Genomic DNA, 14,169 nt, shown 5'->3' on the forward strand with positions numbered 1-14,169 from the left:
CATCTCCAGAAATGCAACACTTAGAAATCCGCGAGCAGTGAAGAGGTTTGGTTTAACAAGGTGGGGAGGGAATTCAAAAAGGCACACTGAATTCTCTCCTGGAAAAGCGCTCTTTTAAATTTAAAGTTTATTGCTTTATCTTGACTTTCAGAAAGCTCACATGAAACTTTCTTGCCTTTGAAAGCCTGATAAAAACTCCTGAAGTACTTTGACTGAAACAGAAAATTTAATAGTGAGGCATTTTGAACACGGAACAATGTTTGTGGGCGAGTAATTTAAACAGGTACTAATACGAAACGGTGTTGTACTTGAAAGACTACAATCAGTACACACACACAAACTGGGTAGAATATCACTGGGAGCAATAAAATGTAGGAATTCTTCATACTGCTTTCATTGCAAACAATTTTTATGGTATGGCCTGTGAAGCAATTGAAATGCAGAGAGCTGGCACATCACTAGATTGATAATTCCTCCTGCTACTTACAACTTATTCTCGGTACAGATGTCCCCAATTCTTTCTTTTCTATCGCATTAAAGTTTCTTGTCTGCTTCAATTTCATGCCTGCCTGAAACATAGCATTTGTTTGAAATTGTCCCTCCATTTTTTTTTTTCCTCTTTAAAAGTTTATATCAGATGAAATCTAACTGCTGTTTTTTATCCTAAGGTTTACTCTTAAACTTTTAACAAGCTCGTTTTTAAGAACAGTCTTGCCTTGAGAGAGCACTTGGCTGATCCATCAGTAATTATGTAGCAATAAAGCAACTGTGTAAAAATGGCACCTATGTGCTGAACAGATTGGTTTGCAGAGCCACTGACAAAGATGAATGTTTATTGCACTTTACTACTTTGGGTTCTACAGATGCAATACAGCTATTTTCTTTTTGGCGTAAGCATCATGAAAAGTAATTTCCAATTGTGGAATGTTTATGATAATAAGGATGTATAACTAGGGAGAACCCAGACTGACTTTCAGATACCAGCATGAGTTTCAATACTGGTAATTTAGAAAAGAAATAAACAAAGATAATTTTTTATTTTATTTCTTTGCTTAACGATTTTTTTAAAACAATCACTGAGACAGAACAGGCAGGGAACACTGTAGTGTCATGTAGTTACTCTTCTGAATTAATTGCTATTATATTAATTGTTGATTTGCCAAAATTTGGCAAGCTTCCTCATACTCCTCACTGCATCCAAAGATTTCTACTTTTAATTTTACTACAATATGGAGAAAAATGTAGTGTCTAAAAATAACACAAAAGTCTGAAATGGATGTTCTTGTTTCTTTTATTTTCTTTTTTTTTTTTTTCATGCTGTTATAATTAAGGCTGTGATTTAGATGACTTTGTATTGTTCAAATCTGTCCTCTTCTTTTGGGCAAAATGTGGAATAACGTAGTCTGTAGTTTTTATGGCTGGTAGATGCACGGTCATTTTGGTCGGTTGAGCTGATTGACTGCAGTGTCACCGCAGTGATGAAATCATCTCTCGGCAGAAGCTGAGAAACACCTTGAGAATTAAAGTGTTGTGGATGCAGACGTTGGGATTCCTGCCCACAAAGCCTCCGCAGCCCCCGGCACAGCCTCGTGGTGCTCCTTCACTGACTTGCCCTGCAGTGATGCCACTGGGTAGGGATGCCTTGGCACAGCTGCCCTGGCTGCCCAACAGAGGTGTCCCAGCTATCAGATGTTTCCATTGACTTGCAAACCTTTTCTGGACAACGGCCAGAAGTCACGGGTTCTCTGCTGTCGCTGCCAGAAATAGTAATTTGACCTTATTTTGGCTCTGTTATGCCCAATTTAGAGTGAGAGGTGCATATAATCCTGCTCCCAAAAGGCCCTTGAGTGGCATAGCTCCTGCTTCATCCCCTTGTTCCTCAGGGATGATGGCAGGGTTGAGGTCCACATGCCTGGTTCGTCTCATCAGGAGGTGAGGAGCTATTCCTGGGGGTGATGGTAGGGTTGAGGTCCATGTGCCTGGTTCATCTTGACAGGAGATGAGGAGCTGTTCCTGAGGGCAATGGCAAGGTTGAGGTCCATGTGCTTGGTTCATCTTGGCAGGAGGAGAGGAGCTACTCTGCAGATCAGTTTGCTGCCACAGCCCTGAAGTCTTTGTGGCAACTTGTAGCTACGTCAGCAAACGCTTTCAACCCAGAACATTTGTTTCAGCTGGCAGTTGTTGACAGTAATGTTCCTTTGCTTGGCTTTATTTTAGCATTTAAAGATTTTTATGTTGATTTTGATGACATGAAGGGAATTGCATGGGAGTGTTTTGTCTGGACTTTAGTATTCTCAGCTTTATCCTGTCAGTAAGATTCAAAATTTTACTCTTGCAGGAGACAAGGCTTTTGTCTATGCACCTTGCTAGCCCTTCCCTCATCGGTGCCTTCTGTCAGCCAGTTAACCTGGGCTTATTTCACTGCATGGTTAATGATGATTAAGTCTGCTGTGGAAAGATTTTGCCTAGTTAAAACTAACATAAAGAACAGTCCATCCTATACTTACCTAAAGAAGTAAAAGAAATAAAGAAATAAAATATAAATAAACATCTGTTCCATAGGAAAGGATAGTAGGTTTGAATTTGAAATTATCATCTGGTGGGTTGGGTTTCATTTTGTAATGAAATAGTAAAAAGTTATCCAAAGCTTATTTTCAGGAGATAACTTTGTTTTAGCTGATTCAAAATAAACTTTCCTTATTTCTAAGAAATCAATATTGCATTTAATGCTGAATGTGTTTAAATGAATTAGTACTTGAAATGCACATCCCTCTCTCCAAGTGGGCTGTGGACATGTAGTCATGTTTCTGAGAATTGGTGCCATAATACAGTATGTTATGGTGAACTTAGAGTAAGCCTCATGGGAGAGCATCGTTATTCAGTTAATTAAAGAAAACCAACTTTGATATTATGCCATATGCTGTAAAATAAAACTGGTGCATGGCAGAAAGAGCCATGAATCCTTTTAGTGTTTGTGAAACTGAGCCATGATTTGTGACTTCATTCTTGCCTCTGCGATACCTCGTTAAATAGAGGCCTGATATATCTAAATAAAGAATTAATTACATGTAATGGGATGAGGGACATTATCTTTTCCAGTGCTCTCTTTGCAATGTGTTAGCAGTCTACCTGGTTTTTGAGACTTACTAAAATCTTTCTAAACTCATCCACTTTGCTCTGCACCTAATCAACATTTAAAGAGAAGTTTTTGTGTGCCTGTACCCCGGAGAACGGCAGATTGGTGAGAAACTGTAAAATCAGCAATACGTAACCCAGCTAAAATGACATATTAAATATAGTCCTGCTACTTTATAAACTTTATATACAACAGTCAGATGTTGAGATTAATCAGAATGACAGGTTGTACAAGCATATGGCTGGCCTTTCTGATAGCCATTAGCTTGAAAGGCTGGCTTTGAAACCAGCTCCATTATTTATAGGTGAATCATGCTGCTGAGCTTTGTTGGGAAAAGGTTATTTCTCCAGCTCCACCAAAACCTCCTGTGCACGGAAGTACCTTTTTCCACCGTTCCTGGAGAATAAGACAAATTATTCTCTTCTTTAAAGAAGAAGAAAAATGAAACTTCTCCAGGAAAGTTGTGGTGTCAGAGGGCATTCCAACGCTGTAATGATGAATCTCAAGCATATGGAATACACATGCTAATTACGCTGTGCTTACGGTTCAGTCTATCCAAATGCCAAGGCATTGGGGCCTCAGAGCTGCTGGAGGCAAAATATTAAAATCCTTCACCACTGTCTACTGCACATCTGGGAAAATGTTTGCTGCAGTCCCTAAAACATCTGGGGAGAGGAGGAGGAACAAATGCATGTCCTCTTGAGGAGTTTGTGGCAGAATACATGCTGTCTACAGCAGTATTGTGCTGCAGTTTGACCAGATGACCAAGTGAGCTTGCTGTGCTCTGCTGTCACCTGGAGCCACCCAAGCAATGCTTGTACGTTGCAGAGATCTTCATATGCTTAATGTCGTTGCCCAAACAGATGCAAAAATGCCCTGGTCCCTGGAGCAGGGCTCATATGTGAGCTCTGTTTGGGTCCAGAGCAAGATAGATAAGTACTTTACCACCTAGCTGTTTCTCAGCCATTGGGCATGGTCAGACACAAAAAGATGGCACTTCTTCAGACACTGGCACAGGTTGCCCAAGGAAGTTGTGGCTGCTCCTCCCTGGAAGTGTTCAAGGCCAGATTGGATGAGGCTTTGAGCAACCTGGTCTAGTGGAAGGTGTCCCTGCTGATGGCAGGGAGGTTGGAACTAGATGATCTTTAAGGTCCCTTCCAACCCACACCATTCTGTGATTCTGTGATTCTATCTAACATGAAATGGAGCAGCCTCCCTGATTTTTCTTTAAAAGCTTGGTCTGTGCTGGCTGCAGCCATCTGTTGCTCTTAACATGATTCTGCATTTCTGTAGCTCCTATCTTTTAAGAATTCAAACTAAAGTCTCCTACTTCCAGGTTTGTAAAACCCAACTGGTGGTCATGATCACTGAACCAGAGTCAGGATCTTGCGTGTGTGATCTCTCTCTGCTCCTTGCCTCTGATAGTTCTGGCAGCATAAAACACTGCCCGGTAGCTGTTCTGAATCCAGCCCCCATCCATCACAGAGGCTTTCTCCTTTGGGCCAGGTTCCCACCTAACTGCTTCGTTTACAAAGCTTTTGCTTTTTACAGCAGAGCTTCTGCTCTTGCCTGTTATTCTGCTGTAGTAATAATAAATAATAAAAATAAACGTACACCTTCTCTTTCCTCTCCCCATCTCTGTAATTCCCTGCTTGCTATTTCTCATTAGCAATGTAGGAAGGAAGAAGCTGGGTAACAAAATGAGAAATCTCCTACCTGATAATTTTCTTTCAGTTAACAGCTTCTCACCATTCAGCCCGCCTGGACAGTGTGGTAAATGGCCAGGATACAAATTGATTTTTTTTCCTCTAAATAAAGACTCAGGTATATAATTTCATACACTGTGTTGTGCTGTTGTCTTAATGCTAATAATTGCCTGGTGAAGCATTTCTCTAGTCTGGGTGGCTTCTGGTGGCTGGTGCTGAGCTTGTCACCAGATCTACCATAGACCAGCTCTGAACCTCAAAGGAGGGGCTAGAAGTTAACCCACCTTTGCTGAGAGACTGTAAGGGTGGTTAGAAGATAATTATGAGTGGAAAGTTCAACTCATTCCTCTTTCTTACTCATCTGGATGAGCTATTTTGCTAGGCTGTTTTTAACCTGGAGCAGCTCTTTGGTCCAGATCATGGTGCTGGGAGCTAGAGGAAGACTGCTTCTTTCATGGGAGAGCTGACATAGGCCAGGGTAACGTGGATGTGAGTCTGTGGCCTCTCAACGCCCAGCTCTGGCCTGTGTGCCTGTCCCAGCGGTGGGGAGCTGTGGGGTGGGAGTGCAAGGGTAAGGATGGTAACGCTGAGGTGGCAAGAGATGTGTTGGAATTACGCTGGTCTGTGGTTTACACTTCCTCGTAGCAGTTCAACCAGTTGTGCTTCTGCTGAAGGAAAATTGCTCTAATTTTTGGGCCATCATCTGAGCCAACAATGACTTTGCAATGATGTCCTAGGAAAATAAGTTAGCTTTGTTTTTGAGTTCAGATCTGTCAAAGAGAAGGCTCCGGGGAGATCTTATAGCAGCCTTCCAATACCTGAAGGGGCTACAAGAAAGCTGGGGAAGGACTTTTCATAAGGGCAGTTAATGACAAAACAAGGGGAAATGGCTCTAAACTGTAAGAGGGTAGTTTTAGATTAGATATTAGGAAGAAGTTCTTCACTGTGAGGGTGATGAGACACTGGAACAGGTTGCCCAAGGAAGTTGTAGATGCCCCTTCCCTGGAAGTGTTCAAGGCCAGGTTGGATGAGGCTTTGAGCAACCTGGTCTAGTGGAAGGTGTCCCTGCTGATGGCAGGGGGGTTGGAACTAGATGATCTTTAAGGTCCCTTCCAATCCAAACCATTCTATGATTCTATGAAATTAACATTAAAGTGTTGTATTGCGAGTCTCCTTTTTCCTGTGTCTTTGTAGCTTAAAAACTGTGTGTGTATATATGGCTGTATATATTTAAAAAATTTTCTTGGTGGAACATCATTATTTAAAATTAAAAAAAAAAGATAAAAATAATCCAAACAAAATTCTAGGATTTGCTTCTAAGTTCTCTGTAGTGCAGAGCTGCCTGTCTTGTTTTATTTGATGCAGGGAGGGCAGCACATTAAAGTAGATTTACTTCTCAATAAAACATATGTCCTTCTGCTGGGGTGGCTGAGTGACGGCCAGGCAAGGATTCTGAGCTCGCAGGGGTGGACAGCAGAGCATTTAGCACCCACAGCAAGACCTGGCTACTTAACCAGTGAGCTGCAGTTGCAGAAATGATGCTTCAGCACTTAAACGTGAAACCAGCTGTTCCCTTTATGGCTGGCTCGGGTGTAAAGTGCTCTTGCCGTTTTACATAGTGGTCTGGCAGCAGGGGAAGAGTGAGCTGGAGACTGATCTGAGCCTGGCTGCCTTTGCTGTCGGCTCTCCAGGGCGTTGAACAGCCCCAGCCCTCTGCAAAGAGATACGGCAGCGATTTGCACTTGTGGGGTTTGGAGAGGGGAACTGATTAAGATGCTGGTCAGTTCTTCTTCCTGGCCTCTCCCTTTATATAAACTGTTACTCTTGGATACTCCTGCAGAGATTTTTAAAAAAATGCAGAAAATACAGGCCAGAAGGCACCAAAAAGAAGGAAGGGTGATGGAAGGGAAAGGAGAGAAAAAGTGCCAAGAACAGCATAAAAGGCAAAGGAGGAAAATACAGCTGGGAATTGGTGATCAGATGGATAAGAGCAATTAAGTAGGGGAAATCTGTCTTAATAGTCTCCATTTTAAGAACTTTTTAAGCTTATAACTGCTCAGACAGGAGGGGGTGGATGTGTGGATAAGTGCTGAGATGTGAATTTGTTGCATCTTCAGCAGAAATGTGGTCGGTCATGGCGTTGCTAGACACACAAATCATGAGTTGGAGAAGACTTGTGTCTGTGCATTGGAGCTCGTACACTTTCTGGGCTTTGGAGTTGAAAAATGTCGTTTATGGTAGCTAATTAGTATGTTTCCAGGTGAATATTTGTCAAGTTGATCATTGATGGGTTTTGGTTTCTTCAGTAAAAAATAGCTTTTGCCATATTGTTGAGAGCAGCTGTCCTCCAAGCACTAGGTCGTGGCGGCAGGGCTGGGAGCTCAAAAAAGAACAACGAGTTGCATCAAGTAGGTTGTATAAAGGATGCTCTTTTCCACTATTTTCAAAAGGTGTTGGGGGAGACACGAATATTATTCCACAAGAGGCACATCTGCTGCTGATTTTGAGGACAGTGTCAAGATGTTCTTCAGTTCAAAAGCTTAACTTTCAGCTGTATTTATTTTGGGAGGTTGAAAGGACTTTTTCTTAAGGGCTTTTTATATTGCTACGTAGTTCAATAAGGACAAGCTTACCTTTTCAAAGAAAAATCTTCAGAATCAGAAAGGTATTGTTTATTGCTGGACTATTTTTGTACTACCTATTTTTAAAAACCTATATATTGCAGGGAGGAATTCTGGAAAGAATGGAGTGATTAACTGTTTTTCTGATGAATTAGTGTTTAAGTTAACAAGTTTCCATGTCTGTTAGACTAGTGGCATAAACTTTTAACTGCGTATAAAATGTGTGAATGTGGTTTGGTTAGAGGTGAAACAATACCATTTGTTTCACTGTGGATGTGCTGCCAGAAAAGCAGCAGCGTTGGTGGTTTGCCTTTTTAAAAAAAAAAAAAATAAAAAAAATCTAAATTTAATTTATGAAAAATGTGTTCAGCATCTAATAAAAGTTCTGTGAGAGATGGCTGACTGTAGCAAAAGCTTTTCTCATAATTCATTCCCATATGTTGTTAAGCATACAGATTTAAGGTTCTGTTCCTGTGATGGGATAATTGTTCTGTGGCTGCCGTAGGAAGGCGGCTAATGCGGGAAGGCCATCGGATATCAGTCAGCTGCTTCAGGAGAGTCGTAACACCCGCAGCTTGAGTCTCGATGTGAGGAAATAGAGATGCAGGCATTAATAAGGATGGGTGTGTAGTTCTGCACTGGGTGAAGGATGAATCTTGTAGGAAAAACCTCCTTCTGCCTCCAGTGATGTGGTCGAGCCCGATGCAGTAACTGCAAACCAGCCAGGGCTGATCCCGGCTCTTGTTCCAATTTGCTTTGTGAGAAGGTCCTTTTTTCAAGAGATAGGAGTAAGGAAAGAGCTGATGAGCTTGTGTGTCCCTGATTTTGTACAGGCTTACCTTGCACAGCCGCTCGCTCATGCCTGTGATGGTAGGGTGTGTAGCAGATGTGTGGAATTTATTTGGTTTTATTTGACTTCTATTTTTCCCTCTTTGCCCTTCATTTGCACCCTTTTGGGCTTTGCCTCTACACTTCTTACAGCCCAAGCGTGAGGAGCTGGCAAGGCTGCACTTCAAGTACTGAGGTGACCCTCACTACAAGAAGGACATGGACGTGCTGGAGCATGTCCAGAGAAGGGCAACAGAGCTGGTGAAGGGTCTAGAGCACAAGTGTGATGAGGAGAGAATTAACCTGGAGAAAAGGAAGCTGAGGGGAGACCTTCTCGCTCTTGACAACTACCTGAAAGGAGGGTGTAGAGAGGTGGGGGCTGGTCTTTTCTCCCAAGGAACAAGTGATAGGACAATAGGAAATGGCCTCAAGTTGCACCAAGGGAAGTTCAGCTTCGATATTAGGAAGAATTTCTTCACTGAAAGGGTTCTCAGGCATTGGAAGGGGTTGCCCAGGGCAGTGGTGGAGTCTCCATCCCTGCAGGTATTTAAGAGTCATGTAGACATGGTGCTTAGGGATGTGGTTCAGTGGAGGACTTGTCAGTGTTGGGTTAATGATTTGACTCAGTGATCTTAAAGGTCTTTTCCAATCTAGGCAATTCTGTGTGATTCTGTGAGTTGGCTGATGGGCACTTTGCAGTGCCAGGGCTGTGTGTCCTGGTGCTGCCAGGCAGCCCGGCGCCAGCCGGCGATGCCTCCCACCATCCCTCGTCGGTGGGAACAAACGTCTCTGGGAAGAAGGGGCCTCACTGCATGGCGCGGTGTGTTTGCTTTCTCTGGAGGAGCTAGCAGGCTGGAAACTTGGCTTCGCCTGGAGAGGACCCCTTAACCTTGCCTTGGCAGAAGGAAATAATAAAGTGACAGACTTCATTTATCTTTATGCTGCATGCGTGGCCTCGTGTGCTCCGTACGCCATCAGACCTAAATCCTGGTGTCAAATTGGCACTGTGAAGGAGTCGGCTGTAATTTTCAAGGTAGCTTCAGGTCCTATAAACTAAAAAACATTTTCACTTAAATATGAGGATACAACTCACATGTTTTTGTGACCTTATTTTGTCAGTGAGTGCAATTAATTTAGCTCTGTCCTTATGTCTTGTTTTTGTGGCCTACTTTCGTTATGACAGGACCGAAGGTGACCGGGGGGAACCCCAGCCCTTGGCAGCCGCAGGGTGTGGGATGGGGGCACAGCAGGGCTGGCTGGCGTTGCACAAAGAGCCGCCTTATCCAGAGCAATGAGACTGACACCAGTTGAAAACTGCCCAGATAACCTCCCAGCCTGCTCTGGAGGCTCCTAGCCCTGTATTAATAAAATTCACAGCATACCCTGCTCGTAGGGCCCCGTGGACTCTGCGTACTCCTTGATGTGCGGCGGGTTCGTTTGCTCACCCATCGATCCTCATACACCACACTCTGTGCTACGCTGCTGCTGCTGCTGCTGCAGCATTTTCACATCCATTTCTCTTCCCTACCTGATCGCTACGGCACTTGGTCTGCCCTGCGCCGCTGCCGCTCCCCTCCCGCTTACCCACGCTTAATGACTGTTCTCTTCACGCCCCTTGGTAAATCAGTTATCTTCCCCTCCAGATGGGTTCTTGTCCCCTCTGATCAGCTAATCAATTATATTCTGGTGTGGTTGTGCAGTGCCTTTTTCAACACTAAGCTACTGCCTTCCCTTCCTGCTCCTCGCAGCTCCCCAAGTGGCACCGGCACCGCTCATCAGATTTAGCTGCGCAAGCGTTTCTGCCCCGTTGGGTTCCTCTGACGATCTGCGGGAGCTTTCAGGAGCTCCCGTTGGTTTTAATTCCTCCCTGGAGAGCAACAATCAATCCCACTCTTTCTGGTGCCCTGGTCACAGGTTGTTTGGTTTGTTGCTTAAGGATTTTTGTTAGTGAAAAAGCCTCTCCCAACTATTTTCAGATTTTACCATGCTCTAGCCCTAAAGTATTTCTTAAATGCTGGGGGTTTTTAGCATGTGGTGTTGTGCTGAATAGGTAGAAGGGTTCTTTGTTTAAACTCTTTTGGCTTTTTCACTGCTACAGAACGGTGTGACGGAGGCTGTATTTGCTGCATGGGACCAGAGCACCAAGTGCCTTCTATTATATCTGCTCCAGAGGATTTCCTGGGAAGTGTTCAGCCTCCATTTCTGTCTGTAAGGAAATCCTCTTATCTGGGCAGAGCAATAAATAGTGCTGCCTCCTGTAATAGAAACAGAAAAACACATTCTTCACATGGCTGTTTTTAAAAATGTGGGGTTTAAAATATATTATCTGGAATGATTCTTCTGTAATAAATCCCCATAATAGCGTGCTATATGTACATTTAACTAGCCGCACAGAGGTAGGGAGAGAGGGAGACAGTGTGTTAAGAGGGGGTTTAGCATGCATTTAGTAATGACAAGAGCAGTAAATAATCCTACAGGTTTACAAACCTAATCCCCTGTGTCTGATTGCAGCCCTCGCGTCTACTAGAGTCGGTTGGCAAAGACATTAAAATGCTGTAAAGAAAGGGCTTTTGGGGGTTTTTATTTTTAAATATTGGGGGAGCTGGCTGGGTGACTGATGGTTTTGAGTGGCATGAATGTAGTTCATTTGGGACCCTGATGAGAGAAAGCTCTAGAAGTGCCTGTCCTCCTCTGCTTGCTAAGGAGATGTTAGGTTAGGATGGAGTAGGCTGCTCCTCGCTGCCTCACTCTATGCTATTCCCAACAGTACTTTCATTTAAAAACTGGATTTGTGGGGGTTTTGTTGTTTTTTATTCCCAGTTTCTTTTTTGCCTGCAGTAAAGTGGTTGTTTTTCTTAACGGAAGAAATCCATGATATCTAAGAGCCGTGCCACGTGATGCCATTGCTTTTAAATAAGCTTTTAAGAGGTTGGACCAGATGTTAGCCACATCTGTGTTTTTATTTCATTGAACATTTCATTTCGACCCTTTTATTAGAAGAGAAAATGATCATTTAGAAATTGTTTTGAAAAGTTTAGCAGCTGGGAAGATCTTTCTGGTGTATAAAAAAGCAAGAGGTTTACTTTCTGTGCCCTGGAGTGAGCTGGATAACATCGAGCAGACGGTTATTTATGGCTCATGTTGGAAACGATTGCTGTGGAAATTTTCAGATCAAAACGGATGTATTCTGTTTGGAATTGGCATTCCATAACAAAACACATATTATTTTTTTTTTTTCTCAGTGAAAGTGTTAAACTAAGGACTTTCTCTCCTGAAAAGCCCCTCGCATTTAATGAATGCCTATTGCCTTGGCAGGGAAAAGGACGACTTGCAGGCAGAGGGATATCCTGCAATTACTCCCTCTACTGCCGTTATGGGGTCTAAGAAATGCTTATTATGTATAACTTGCTTCTGGATTCTTCTCTGCAATTTGCCAGTTGGAGAATGAGTTTTCCATCCCCGTTGCTAATTGATCCAATGAGAAAAACTGGCACCTAATTCAGTAACAAGTTATATTTAAAATGACATGTGAAACTGTTCATGGTGCCTGAAATTACATCATTTTCAGTCTGGCATATTAGGGCTGTATAAGGGAACAGGCACCTACTGTACTGTGACATATTAAATTTTAAATCTACAATCCAAAAATATAGCAGGGTATAGGAAGAGTGAGGTGTTTAATGAGGAATAAAAGCAATGGCAGCTCCATTTCAGTGGGATATTTTTATTGTTCTTAAGATGCTGTGGCAGTTTTTACAACAAATAATTTTGGGATGCAGTTTTCTGTAAAGTTGAGCAGTGAATTGAGTAGTTCTGTCGCTACTTCCAAAGTTTGATTTTTTAGCCCGTAATTTTGGAACTTACTAGTGATTTTTGAGGTTGGCTTCTTTTTCTTTGTCCCTAATTCCAAGCCTATGTAGTCATTTGACATTTTAGTTCATCTGATGCAATGAATATGGAAAAAAAAAAAAAAAAAAGAATCCTTTACATGCTCAGATAAACAAAATAGACAGTTGGGGTTTTTTCACAAAAAACCCCCTTGAGGAAACAAAAGGTAGATAACACAAAGAAGTGGGAGGCCATCCCCTCTTCTGTCCTACAGTTTGATAGTTAAAGCACTTACCCAGAACATGGGAGACCCAGTTTGAGTCCGTTTTCTTCATGAACTCCTTCCAACATAGGAGACAGGTTATTCTGGCTTGGGCACGCTCTTGCACTCTGCTGTCGAGCTGTTTTATTTTGTGCATTGAAACATTTCTCAAACTGAGGTGTACAGTCTTCTGGAAAGGCACCTCAGATACTAGACTACAGAACTCCTTTCCTTGGTGAATATTTAAGCATTTTACTCACTAGAAATTTATATCTACGAGGTGTACAGTCTTCTGGAAAGGCATCTCAGATACTAGACTACAGTATTTACTCCTTTCCTTGGTGAATATAAGCATTTTACTCACTAGAAATTTATATCTAGGTTCCAGCAGGAGGGACGTGTAGTGCTGTTTTGCAGCATTCCCTGGACTCCCATGGGTGATAAGGTGTACAGTGGTTCCTCTCTGCACTCTCCATGATTACCATTTGCTAAAAAATTTTCAGTGAGTTATATTGAAGAGGCAGCAAAACACAGGGATGTAATTTGTCACCTTGCTTTTCCTCTCCGGCCTTGAGCCAGGATGTTCTTTGCTATGTCCATGGGTCACATCCCGGCTTGCTTGGTGGTGGGGTGCCTGCATGAGGAGCTGGTGGCCCTAGTGCAGAAAGTTCTGCTCTCACTGCACTGTGGAGCAATGAGGCCAGAAGAAAAGCATCTGTACTGAACAGTCATATAGTAGTTACAAAATCTTGTACACTACTAAAGTATTTTTTGGAGATAAAGGTTGTAAAGTCAATCTGGTGCCTGAGGCTAAAGTACAGTTAATATCTAAATGTAACAGGCAATGAGATATGTTCCTTAAGGCCTTTTCAGTCATATTAGCATCAGATTATCTGAATTGGTAAAGTTGATATTAGATTTATGAGTCAATCTCAGAAGAAAATCAAAGCGCATTGTTACACAGTTCCTTACGAAAGGAAATTTCCTTTGGGATGAAACCTGTTTTGTGTGTGACTTGGTATGGAAAGAGTTTAAAACTTTCTGTTGATTGTTTAAGGTGGAGTTTAAGAAGACATTTGTAAGTGCTTGGTGTCTGATACCAATAAATATTTGTTGAGTTAAGCAGCCAGATCCTTTGCACCTCAAGAAGCTCAACCTTTATTCCTAAACAAGTGTTTTGGTTGGATTCCTAACCGTGTAGTTTCATGAACTTCAGGCAGCTGGTTTAAACACCTGAGTTTTGCCAAGCAGAGCATCATTTATATCTTCTGGGAATGCTCGTAATTCCTACTTTTGCTTGTCTTCACCTTCTGGTGCTCCTCAAGCCTCCAGGCTCCACATAGCCATAACCCACTGTTGGGTCAAAGAGCTGCCGCTGCCTTCCCCCTCCACTGCATTGCAGCTCTGCTCCATGAGAAAGCACCAGACTGGGGAATCAAACCATTCGGAGGTCTTGGTTTGTGGGGAGGCACATCCCAGGACTGAGGAGCAGGAGTTGTGAAGATGCCAAGCTGTTCTGCACCATTTTGATTTTAATTTGTTACTGCAGATTGTTGAAACTTAATTTGTTTATTTTTTCCCGCAAGTAAACTGGTTAGGTCATCTCTTCTCTAGTCTTGATTAGATGTAATGGAGATGACCAAGAAAATTGCTTCATTCCCCAGCGTAAGTCTTTGTTGAATAATTTATTTTCTTCTCTACCTGGACTACATTAATCGTGCATTACTACTACGTACGTTAATGTGATGTGGAAAAGCAGGTTTTGCTGCTGTACACTGTGCCAGTCCC

General features: G+C 42.6%; 1 protein-coding gene across 1 annotated transcript in view; it reads left to right on the plus strand.

The window, feature by feature from the left end:
- BRF1 (BRF1 general transcription factor IIIB subunit) overlaps positions 1-14,169 on the plus strand; it is a gene marked incomplete at its 3' end in the record, with an annotated part of 43,961 nt that overhangs the window by 24,439 nt on the left and 5,353 nt on the right. The window lies entirely within an intron of this gene.

This window comes from Antrostomus carolinensis, unplaced genomic scaffold (genome assembly GCF_000700745.2).
Source record: "Antrostomus carolinensis isolate BGI_N321 unplaced genomic scaffold, ASM70074v2 scaffold26771, whole genome shotgun sequence".
In the NCBI taxonomy this organism is placed as follows: Eukaryota; Metazoa; Chordata; class Aves; order Caprimulgiformes; family Caprimulgidae; genus Antrostomus; species Antrostomus carolinensis.